Below are 11,355 nucleotides of genomic sequence, written 5' to 3' on the forward strand. Positions count from 1 at the left end.
TGCTTGGAAGGAGGAGAAAGAAAGCTAGAAAAGAAAGGCATATCTGGCCTATGTACTAATTCTCTCTTTCTGGTAGGAAAAAAAATACTAATAATGAAGGATTGCTTAATACTTTTTGTCAAATTTCTGGCCAATGAGTGAGGATGTTCACTTCCTTATCATGCACGAATCTAAAAACGTCGCGTCATAATTATTATGATTCATGCATTAGAGATCCAACTATCCCAAATTGGTTTTGCCCAGGTGGCCAAGAGAATTAGGATATGTGACAAAGAAATGCTTATATGTCATTATGAGAAACACTGTGCAAGCGCATATACTGAACTCACTCATTTATCCGGTTATCCCTTGAAACTTTAGGAAACACTTTTGCTAATTTCTTATCATTTTACAAATTTATTCGAATTATACTGTTTTTTCTTTCTTTCTTTCTTTTTTTTTTTTTTTTAAATTTTAAATTAATTAATTAATACAAAATCTAAAGCCATGAACACCCACACATCTTTAGCAAAAGTCAATGCATGGGTTGATAAAGTTAATTCATCATTATCCATTTTACAATTGTTTATTAGTTAAAAATAAAACATGTTGTTGGGTGTATATGATGATTAGGCTTACAGTTTGGAAATATGCATCTTTTTGTTAATAGTTAAAATATATGGATCATGTTAAAAAGTGCCCTTAAGGTAATTATTAATAAACTATTTTAAGAAAATGTTGACATCATTTTCATGAAAAATATAAAAAAAAAAATGAGAAAAAGTTATTTTTTTAATTATTTTTCATAAATTTTTTTAAAAATAATTCCTAAACTAACACATTTAAGGCATTTAGTAACTTTTTCTTATATATATATATATATATATATGTACACACATTAATTAAAAAGAAAAGATAGATGGTTAAAACATAATTGTACATACAAGAATTTGATGTTTTAAAAATTTATATATAAGTAAATAAATTAAAAATTTCAAAGATCGCACACTTACAAAGGTATGACTTCTTGTGATCTAAAGCTTATGGGAAAGAGAATACATTCGGTCAGGCTGTGGCGCAAAACAATGGTTTTACGCCAGCCAATAGATTTCTGCCACGTCATCTTTATCACTTAAATCCCTCTCCAGTCTAGAAACACACGGCGAAATACAGAAAACCCACACAGCCCTGCTTCCTCCCTCTTCCATCTTTGCTTGCCCAAACCTCCACTACACCACACACCACACACCGAAGCTCACTGCCACAGAGGTCGCCGGAGTTGTGCGTGGAGCTCGGAAACATACCGGAGCCGCCGTGAGCCACAATCCAAAGGGTTGTTTTTCAGGATTTCGAATTATTGATGGGTTTTTCTGGGTTTATGGGTTTTTTTGGAGCCTCATGACCGAATGATTTATGGTCTTTTTTTTTATGTATTTTGGTTTCAAACTCATCTGGAAAGCAAGTTGCTTCATCTGTATTCGAATTTGAGTTCCCAAGTTTCTCCTTTGGTGGATCTATGGAGCTTATGGCTGTCTCCAAGAGGAAGATACCTTCTCACTTCTCACTTTATTTTCATTTCAATGAGTAATATATCAATCTGGGTTTGTTGGTTTGAATTTAGGATTAGGGATTAGATTTTTTTTTAAATTTTTTTATAAAAGATAGTATTTTTTTTATCTGTTCCTGAAGGCAATAGTGTGGGGTTTTTATTTTTGTTTATTTTTTGAATCTGGGTTTTCTATTCTGAGCCTTTTTCAATTTTTTGGGTGAAAGTTTTGGTTGAACTGTTATTGGTCTCTCTTTGTTGAATTCTACCCATAATATAGTTTTCTTTTTCTTGGTTTCTTTCCATGTTATTTTGTATAAGTTTTTGTGTGGGCAATTTGTTACAGATGTAGCTTTGTGTGGTTTTTCAATTTGTTCATGTTTGAATGCTGAAAAACTAGAAATTAATGAACTAGAAACTCAAGTTTTGAGTCTGATAAGCCATGGTATTTATTAAATTGAAGCAAGGGTCCATGACCGTTTGTGCAGCATGAATTTTCCGGCTCCGGTATGTTTTCGAGCTCCACGCACAGCTCTGGCGACCTCTGTGGCGGTGAGCTTCGGTGTGTGGTGTGGTGCAGGTTTGGGCAAGCAAAGATGGAAGAGGGAGGAAGCAGGACTGTGGGTTTTTTGTATTTCGCTCCATGTTTGGAGACTGGAGAGGTATTTAAGTGATAAAAATGACGTGGCAGAAATCTATTGGCTGGCGTAAAACCAGTGTTTTACGCCACAGCCTGACCGAATGTATTCTCTATGGGAAAACTAAGTATTAGACTATTAGTTACAACACTACAAGGGTGCCTTAAAAATCACGACTGAGAATATTTAGATAAAAGAGTTCGGTCGAAGGCACTAAAGGGAGCAATTCATGGATTTGGCCAGTAACCTCAGAGCTCAATAGTCGAGTTTTCATGATCTCAATAGAAGTACCTAAGAAAAGTTGTCGGACCTGTCATGTCAAAATTTAATATATTGACTTACTCCCAAGCGGCTCCCGAAATATTTTTTAGGGGTCATTAAGAAAGTTAAATTAAATAAAATTTAATAAAAAAAACAGTTGTAAATATATAAAATGTTACAATATTCTTTTATGAGTTTTCATATTTTGAAATCATCACATGATAATTCATTATCAATCGTTATAATCTATTGTCAATGTGGGTATATATGACTGTAAGGACACGATTCGTAACGAACCGTAACAGTGTTGGGTTCGCACGTAAAAAGGCCCAAACAATATCATTTGTAGAGCGTGGGTTTGAAAGGCTAGACCTTGGTTACCAGGCGGCGGGTTTTTCGTGGTGTTCATGCGTGGTCAAGTTGTCTTCACCCCTAGAGTCTTTCTCCTAGAGGTGGGCTGGGAGGCTCTGGTTTTTGGCCATTTTTCCCAGCCCCTTCTCTAGGTTACTTATTTTTTCCTTTTATACTCGCCTGCGTTCACTGTCCTTCGTCAACGTATAGGGTCAACCTTTCCAAGACTGATACTTGTCCCATCAGCCCATACCCAAAGTCGTTGGGGGTGGTTGTAAAAGCCAAAGAATACGGCTCTGTTAGGTGCAGAGTATTGAATGGCAGTAAAGACAGCTTTCCCTAGATATTTTAGGTTTTCTTTCAAGCTTAGTCCTATACCGCTTTTACCCCTCTTTCCGGTGGGACTTTGGGTCTGCCGAGGAATGAACTGTCCTCGGCTGTATTCCAAGGCTATCTTGTGCTTTATTTTATCGAGCTTGGGCCATAGCCCTCCTCGGCTTGAGCTTTTGGACTCCCCACGGGCAAATGGGCCTGGCCCACAAATTATTTGGGCCCCACAATAGCCCCTCAAAATCCTGCTGTCCAACCTCTCGGTTGGAAATGGGGGTTTTGGTAACACCGAGCCTTTATTATGGCTCATTTAATTCGGCCTTTCACTAATGCTGGCGGTTCTCCATCTGCCCAGGAAATGCACCGGTCTACGAGACATTCTTTTGATTTTACTCCTAATGCGTTCTCGCCGTTTGGTTATCCAAAACGCGCTTTTAATGACTTCTATTTACGAGACTTATTTAATTTCGACGGTTTGTTTGATGAGGTGGGGAAGTGGAACGGATACATCCTTGTTTACAAATTCTTTTGGAAACCTGGACGAATTTAATACCTTTCATTTTGCCCTTCCTATAAGAAGACAAGTAGGAGGCTATCGCTCTCGTACAGAGACCCTTTTTATCCTTCTGAGATCTGAAATTCTTAGCCTCCCTTAGCGTTTACTTTACCCACTAGTTATACACTAAATCATAATACGTTCACCATAACAACGAGTAATGAAGGAACCATACCCCTCCCCCCCCCCCCCCCCGGTGAACACCACGTTCCAATAAAGCTCGTAATGGCTCGGTCAGGGTAGGGATGGAGAAGACTCAAAATCTATCTCACCCTCCTTTCAGCCAAAATCCGAAGCAGGGACTCGTCACGTCAAACTTTCGGCGTGACTGAGTCGAGGACACCCATCACCAGTACCAACCGTTCTCTCATGAGCATACCTAACATGGCACCAGTGTATTAGGAGTCAGGACTGAGGCAGGGACCAAGTGCCCCTGCTTCTTCCTCTCTTCGTTCACTGGTGCCTCCTTCTGCCTCTCTTTCTTCTTCTTTCCACCACCAGATCCATCCTGGTGCTTTTCCTTCTCCCTCTTTTGCTCCTTTTTCTTTCTTTTCATCTCTTTTCTCTTCTTCTCCTCATTCTTTTCATTCATCTCCTCCATCTTCTTCATTCATCTCCTCCATCTTCTTCTGAAGAAGGTCCTTCTCTCAATATGGGCGCTACTGAGGCAGAGTTTGAAAGGACTTCACGAGTTTAAAAAGAGACCTGACTGTTTACTTAATGTATTGTTTTTTTTTTTTTTTTATTGTTTTGGCAATCTACCTTTTGTATAGGCTTGTTTAAGCCCTTCTTTGTACGTTGTAATACATCTTTATATTAATGAAAATTGTTATCACTTTATTTCACATACTCTATCTCTATATTTCCGAAATGATAACGCAATGAATAGACATACAATCTTGTGAATTTTTTTTTATTTTTAAACTGTGGCCGACGTCTAGGACCAAAGTCCCAGTTAATAGAAAGATCTTGCTCTGTGCTTATAAAAACAATCCGGCTTAATAATATTGAATCAAACAAATGATACTTAGGGCTGAAACTCCCATTAGGCAGGAAAAGAAAGGACATTATGATGGGTCTACTGAGTCGGCCTAGCACCATACCGCCGACCTTAGAGTACAATACTTGGGGCCATAATCCCTTATTCAAGAGAAAGGCGCTATTATGTATTTACAAGTGCTGTTCGGCATAGTAATATAGCATTTGAATCAATGACACTTAGGGCCAAAATGCTTGCTAAGAAAAAGATATCACCATAACCTTAATAGAGTTGTCTGGCACAACAATGCCGACCTGTGAAAAACGATACTTACCCCCAAACTAGCCGAGATGATAGCTCAATGCTCGATGCGGTGTAGGAAGTAACCATCCGAGGACATATCACCCGCAAAATGAACAACCCCCCTAGGCTACTGAATAGTGACGCGTTTCAACATCTCCTTAACACTCCTATTGGCATTAACCTTTTACAGTTTTTGAGCCGAGGATTGAGTAACTTAGAATTGTTATTAAGTAGCCAACCTTACAAATCTCAATCTTTTTCTCATCCAAATAATTGGTTTCCCCATAGGTTCGAGTCCAAGGACCATGCAATGCCTTGGTTCTGTTCAAAACCCAGTTTTCTCATCCAAGTAGTTGGTTTCCCCATAGGCTTGAGTCCGAGGACCATGCAATGCCTTGGTTCTGTCCAAAACCCAGTTTTCTCATCCAAGTAGTTGGTTTCCCCATAGGCTTGGGTCCGAGGACCATGCAATGCCTTGGTTCTGTCAAAAACCCAGTTTTCTCATCCAAGTAGTTGGTTTCCCCATAGGCTTGGGTCCGAGGACCATGCAATGCCTTGGTTCTGTCAAAAACCCAGTTTTCTCATCCAAGTAGTTGGTTTCCCCATAGGCTTGAGTCCGAGGACCATGCAATGCCTTGGTTCTGTCCAAAACCCAGTTTTCTCATCCAAGTAGTTGGTTTCCCCATAGGCTTGGGTCCGAGGACCATGCAATGCCTTGGTTCTGTCCAAAACCCAGTTTTCTCATCCAAGTAGTTGGTTTCCCCATAGGCTTGAGTCCGAGGACCATGCAATGCCTTGGTTCTGTCCAAAACCCAGTTTTCTCATCCAAGTAGTTGGTTTCCCCATAGGCTTGAGTCCGAGGACCATGCAATGCCTTGGTTCTGTCCAAAACCCAGTTTTCTCATCCAAGTAGTTGGTTTCCCCATAGGCTTGAGTCCGAGGACCATGCAATGCCTTGGTTCTGTCCAAAACCCAGTTTTCTCATCCAAGTAGTTGGTTTCCCCATAGGCTTGAGGCCATACAATGCCTTGTTCTGTCCAGTTTTCTCATCCAGCCCCACTTGGGTCCGAGGACCATGCAATGCCTTGGTTCTGTCCAAAACCCAGTTTTCTCATCCAAGTAGTTGGTTTCCCCATAGGCTTGGGTCCGAGGACCATGCAATGCCTTGGTTCTGTCCAAAACCTAGTTTTCTCATCCAAGTAGTTGGTTTCCCCATAGGCTTGGGTCCGAGGACCATGCAATGTCTTGGTTCTGTCCAAAACCCAGTTTTCTCATCCAAGTAGTTGGTTTCCCCATAGGCTTGGGTCCGAGGACCATGCAATGCCTTGGTTCTGTCCAAAACCCAGTTTTCTCATCTAAATAGTTGGTTTCCCCATAGGCTTGAGTCCGAGGACCATGCAATGCCTTGGTTCTGTCCAAAACCCAGTTTTCTCATCCAAGTAGTTGGTTTCCCCATAGGCTTGAGTCCGAGGACCATGCAATGACTTGGTTCTGTCCAAAACCCAGTTTTCTCATCCAAGTAGTTGGTTTCCCCATAGGCTTGAGTCCGAGGACCATGCAATGCCTTGGTTCTGTCCAAAACCCAGTTTTCTCATCCAAGTAGTTGGTTTCCCCATAGGCTTGGGTCCGAGGACCATGCAATGCCTTGGTTCTGTCCAAAACCAAGTTTTCTCATCCAAGTAGTTGGTTTCCTCATAGGCTTGGGTCCGAGGACCATGCAATGCCTTGGTTCTATCCAAAACCCAGTTTTCTCATTGCGTGGGACCTTGGCTTTAGGGGAGTTAGCTCCTCGGCCGAGCCCCTAGAGTTATCCATGCGACTAACGCTACCTAGCGTAGCCCCTAGTCAAGAAGCGTAGCCCCTAGCGGAACTTTACACTAACACTCTATAACCAGTTGTTAGAAATGACAAAGGAACTCTCTCGACCTACCGCCTATACCAACACACAAGCCTTCCCCACAGACGGCGCCAATTGTAAGGACACGATTCGTAACGAACTGTAACAGTGTTGGGTTCGCACGTAAAAAGGCCCAAACAATATCATTTGTAGAGCGTGGGTTTGAAAGGCTAGGCCTTGGTTACCAGGCGGTGGGTTTTTCGTGGTGTTCATGCGTGGTCAAGTTGTCTTCACCCCTGGAGTCTTTCTCCTAGAGGTGGGCTGGGAGGCTCTGGTTTTTGGCCATTTTTCCCAGCCCCTTCTCTAGGTTACTTATTTTTCCTTTTATACTCGCCTGCGTTCACTGTCCTTCGTCCACGTATAGGGTCAACCTTTCCAAGACTGATACTTGTCCCATCAGCCCATACCCAAAGTCGTTAGGGGTGGTTGTAAAAGCCAAAGAATACGGTTCTGTCAGGTGCAGAGTATTGAATGGCAGTAAAGGCAGCTTTCCCTGGATATTTTAGGTTTTCTTTCAAGCTTAGTCCTATACCGCTTTTACCCCTCTTTCCGGTGGGACTTTGGGTTTGCCGAGGAATGAACTGTCCTCGGCTGTATTCCAAGGCTATCTTGTGCTTTATTTTATCGAGTTTGGGCCATAGCCCTCCTCGGCTTGGGCCTTTGGACTCCCCACGGGCAAATGGGCCTGGCCCACAAATTATTTGGGCCCCACAATGACTATTTCATTTTATTGACTTTATATAACATTTTAATTTTTATGCAATTGTCACTATCTATTTGTCATTGTTTTTATAAAAATATTTTAAACTAAATGGAAAAACTCATCTCACTAGCATTGTATGAATTATTAACTAACACAACCACACACACATCCATACATCACTAATACACTAAGTGTCTACTTAACTAATCAAATACTTGAATCTCTCTCATGAATCTCATCTCATCTCTCTTCTCTATTTGACTATCTTGATATCTCTAATTCTAAGAGTAAAGAATGAATGTTTGTTTGTTATGCGTATGTGTATGATATGTGCATTATTATTATTATTTTTTTGTTATAAAGTAATTTGTGTGAATTGTGATGTGTATGAGTATGATAAATACATGTATAGTTTAAATATAATATAACTTAATATAATCTAATATTCAGGAAATACAGAGAGTTTGATACATGTATGTGTATTGTTATCATGTTATAATAATTTTTTGTTATAAAGTTAGTGATTTGAGGAAAAAAAAAATAGTAAAGTTGATATGTGATCAGGGTGTGCAAGATTTAAGCCACGGTGTGCAAAAATATTTTTAATGATAAATTAAACCGGTAAAAAAAATATTATATACATAATATTTTTTTAATAAAAAGTCAGGGGGTTCATTTGAACCCCCTGAAATACATCTAGTGCCGCCCATGCTAACTCCCACCCTCTTTTCATTGTAATGAGATAAATCCTCACTATATAGCACCCTAAGAGCATATGCTAACTCCCACTCTCTTTTCATTGTAATGAGATAAATCCTCACTATATAGCACCCTAAGAGCATTCACATCAAAGATGTGAAAAATGCTAAATCTTAATTTTAACTCTCATTCCCTTAAAATATCATTCACATCAAGCATGTTATTCTTAAATTTTTTGGCATTTTTGCTATAGCTAGTGAAGTGTCATCTTTGACACCCTACTATAACAAGTTGCTAAAATTTTTTATTTTCTTTTTCTTTTTCTCTCTCTCACTCTCTCTTGTGCCTCTCTCTCTTATTGGATTAAAAAAAGGGAATTATAAATAATATTTTAATAAAGTGGTAAAAATAAAAATAAAACCTTTGATATTGGATGTATTATAAAAGTAGTGTTTTGAGATACTAAATGCTATATTTTTTTACATATTTGATGAGAATGCTTTGAGAGCCTGACCCCTTAACTGACTTGAGGAGATGAAGTGCAATTAAGAATTAGGATCCCCACTTTATATGGAATTGATCACCCACCTTACTAAAGAAACTACTATAAATACCATCTTTTAAGCCAAAAAAACATGGTTATGAAATTTCCTAAACTTCATTATTATGCAATTCAATTCCAGAATTATTTCAATTGACTTGACTTAATTTTCAAAGTGTGTTTGACCTATTCCATCGATTGATATGAAGTCTAGGTTGTAAGTTGTTTAGTTTTTTGTTGTTTTGGATTCAGTGAACTTTCGTCACTTTGCTATAATGAAGTTCTTATTTACCGGTTTGGCATATTTTTATTTGACTTTTTGTTGATCCTGTTCACTTAAACCTGAATTCAATATGGTGTGGGACACTTCTGGATACGCTAGGGCTAACAACATCACAACACATCATTTTTTCACTAAAACGTGTGACTCAAAACCAGCATACTGTTACAAACATGACGTGATGCCAGTTTAAAACTCTTACCGACGCCCCATGCCCCAAGGGGCGAAAAACATCTTGATTATAATAGACTATGAAGTATGAAGTGGATAACACACTTTTGCAGTCCTGTGTCCTTTACAACGTGTTTGCAAGCTACATGGCAAATCTGGCATGTGTGGGACAAATGTATAGGATAACGAAAATGACTCACACCGCACAGTTCTACGCACAAGAACCATATCTCTTCTGCCCCAATCATGCAATAAACCCTTCCTTTTCACAAGCCCTGCCCCACTTCACCCTCCTTACCTGCCCTACCCGACAAGCTCCATACCCTACTCTACCCGCCCCACCTCTCACTGTCTATTTTTTATAGCAAAAAGCCACACCTTGATAATAAATCAAAATAATTAAACCATACTCCATACCCCATAACTCCATTTTATAATGGAAAAAAGCGGCGATAATACGAAGCAAACCACTCATTTTTTAGCTTTTTCTAATTTTTCCCTCCACTCTTTACAAGAGTCCAAAAATTTAGAGAGAAAGTCCATTAAGAAAATCACTTCCTAAAACAATTATAAAAAAATAAGGAAAAAGATACGCAAATTTCCATTGCGATTTTGATTTGTGTAGTATTTAAACTCTTTCCCCCTTTGGCACAATATTAATTTATTGTGTATATCGTTTGTTGGGATTTGTAGAGCCTAGTTGTATTTGATCCGGTTAACCACCTGAATAGTGTGAAACACTGTAGCCGCACTTTGTATTTTCTCTGATGATAGTGAAATCCCTGTAACTTCGAGAACGTAGGCAAATTGCTGAACCACGTAAATATTGTCTTATGTATATGATTGTTTTTCTTTAGCGTGTGTTTTTTCTATTTTTTGCTTCTCACAGGTTGGGAATTTCAGGTTTATTTCCTACATCGTCAAGTTTATAATACTTTATATTATGATTTTTACTTTTAAGCGTAACACAAAATCCTTTCCAAAAGAAAAAGTGTAACATAAATAATAAGATCATATTATTGTTGTATGTGAAAATACAATACTCTCTCTCTCTCTCTCTCTCTCTCTCTCTCTCTCTCTCTCTCTCTATATATATATATATATATATATATATATAAGGTAGGGGTGGCAATTCGTGTTTGTATATTGGGTTTGTGTCGTGTCAACTCATGAGTATCCAAGTATATGAGTTAACACTAACCCAACATGTTTATTAGATGGGTTAAGATTCTTTAACCTTAACATAACTCATTTATTAATCAGGTCAGTCGTGTTGATTTGTTTATCAGATTTTATCAAAATGAAAAAAAAAATTATGAAAAAACAAACAAATAAATATTTTTAATATAAAATTTAGAATTAACAAGTAACTGCACTACAAATAATCATTTAAAACTAAAACATATTTCAATATCACAAATAATCAATTGCAATATGTCAAAGAAAATAAATCACAACAATTAATAAGTTTATATACCTAGGGTTTAAAGGGTATATTGGTAAAATGTTATTTAATTAAACGAGTCAGACGGGTTAAACGAGTTTCATGGGTTGAACACTAACACAACCTATTTATTAAACGAGTTAGTCGTGTCAACTCGAATATGACACGAATCCATTAAGTCTCAACCCATAACTTACTAATTTCATGTCGTGTCGTGTTGGGTTCACAGGTCGTGTCCAATTTTGTCATCCTTAATATATGGTTATAGATTACAAAACTAATGTACAAATGGTATTTTCTTAGAGTTGATTGACTTATTTTATAGGGAATCAAGTCATTTTCAACTTGATATTGTATTTGTTTATTAAATGTTGTTCTTTTTCAATGGAGGTGAGACTTTGAAGTCTCATTAATGAGTGCACAACAGTGTTAGTACTCGAACATTAGCTTTAGGCATTTTTTCTCACTTCTTGCCTTAAGAAGGTAGGAGCATATTGCATTCTTATACTGATAATCATCTTTTGACTAATCTAGCCTCCTCAATTCCTTGAGACCAACAATGGGTAGTAGAGGAATATTTAAATGTTGTCCATTCCAATGACGATTTCATTGTTAAATATCTTAAAACTAGAATCCCACTTTTGTTTTGCAAATTTAGTTCCTCCACCACAATGAAG

The sequence above is a fragment of the Quercus lobata genome, chromosome 7, assembly GCF_001633185.2.
Source record: "Quercus lobata isolate SW786 chromosome 7, ValleyOak3.0 Primary Assembly, whole genome shotgun sequence".
In the NCBI taxonomy this organism is placed as follows: Eukaryota; Viridiplantae; Streptophyta; class Magnoliopsida; order Fagales; family Fagaceae; genus Quercus; species Quercus lobata.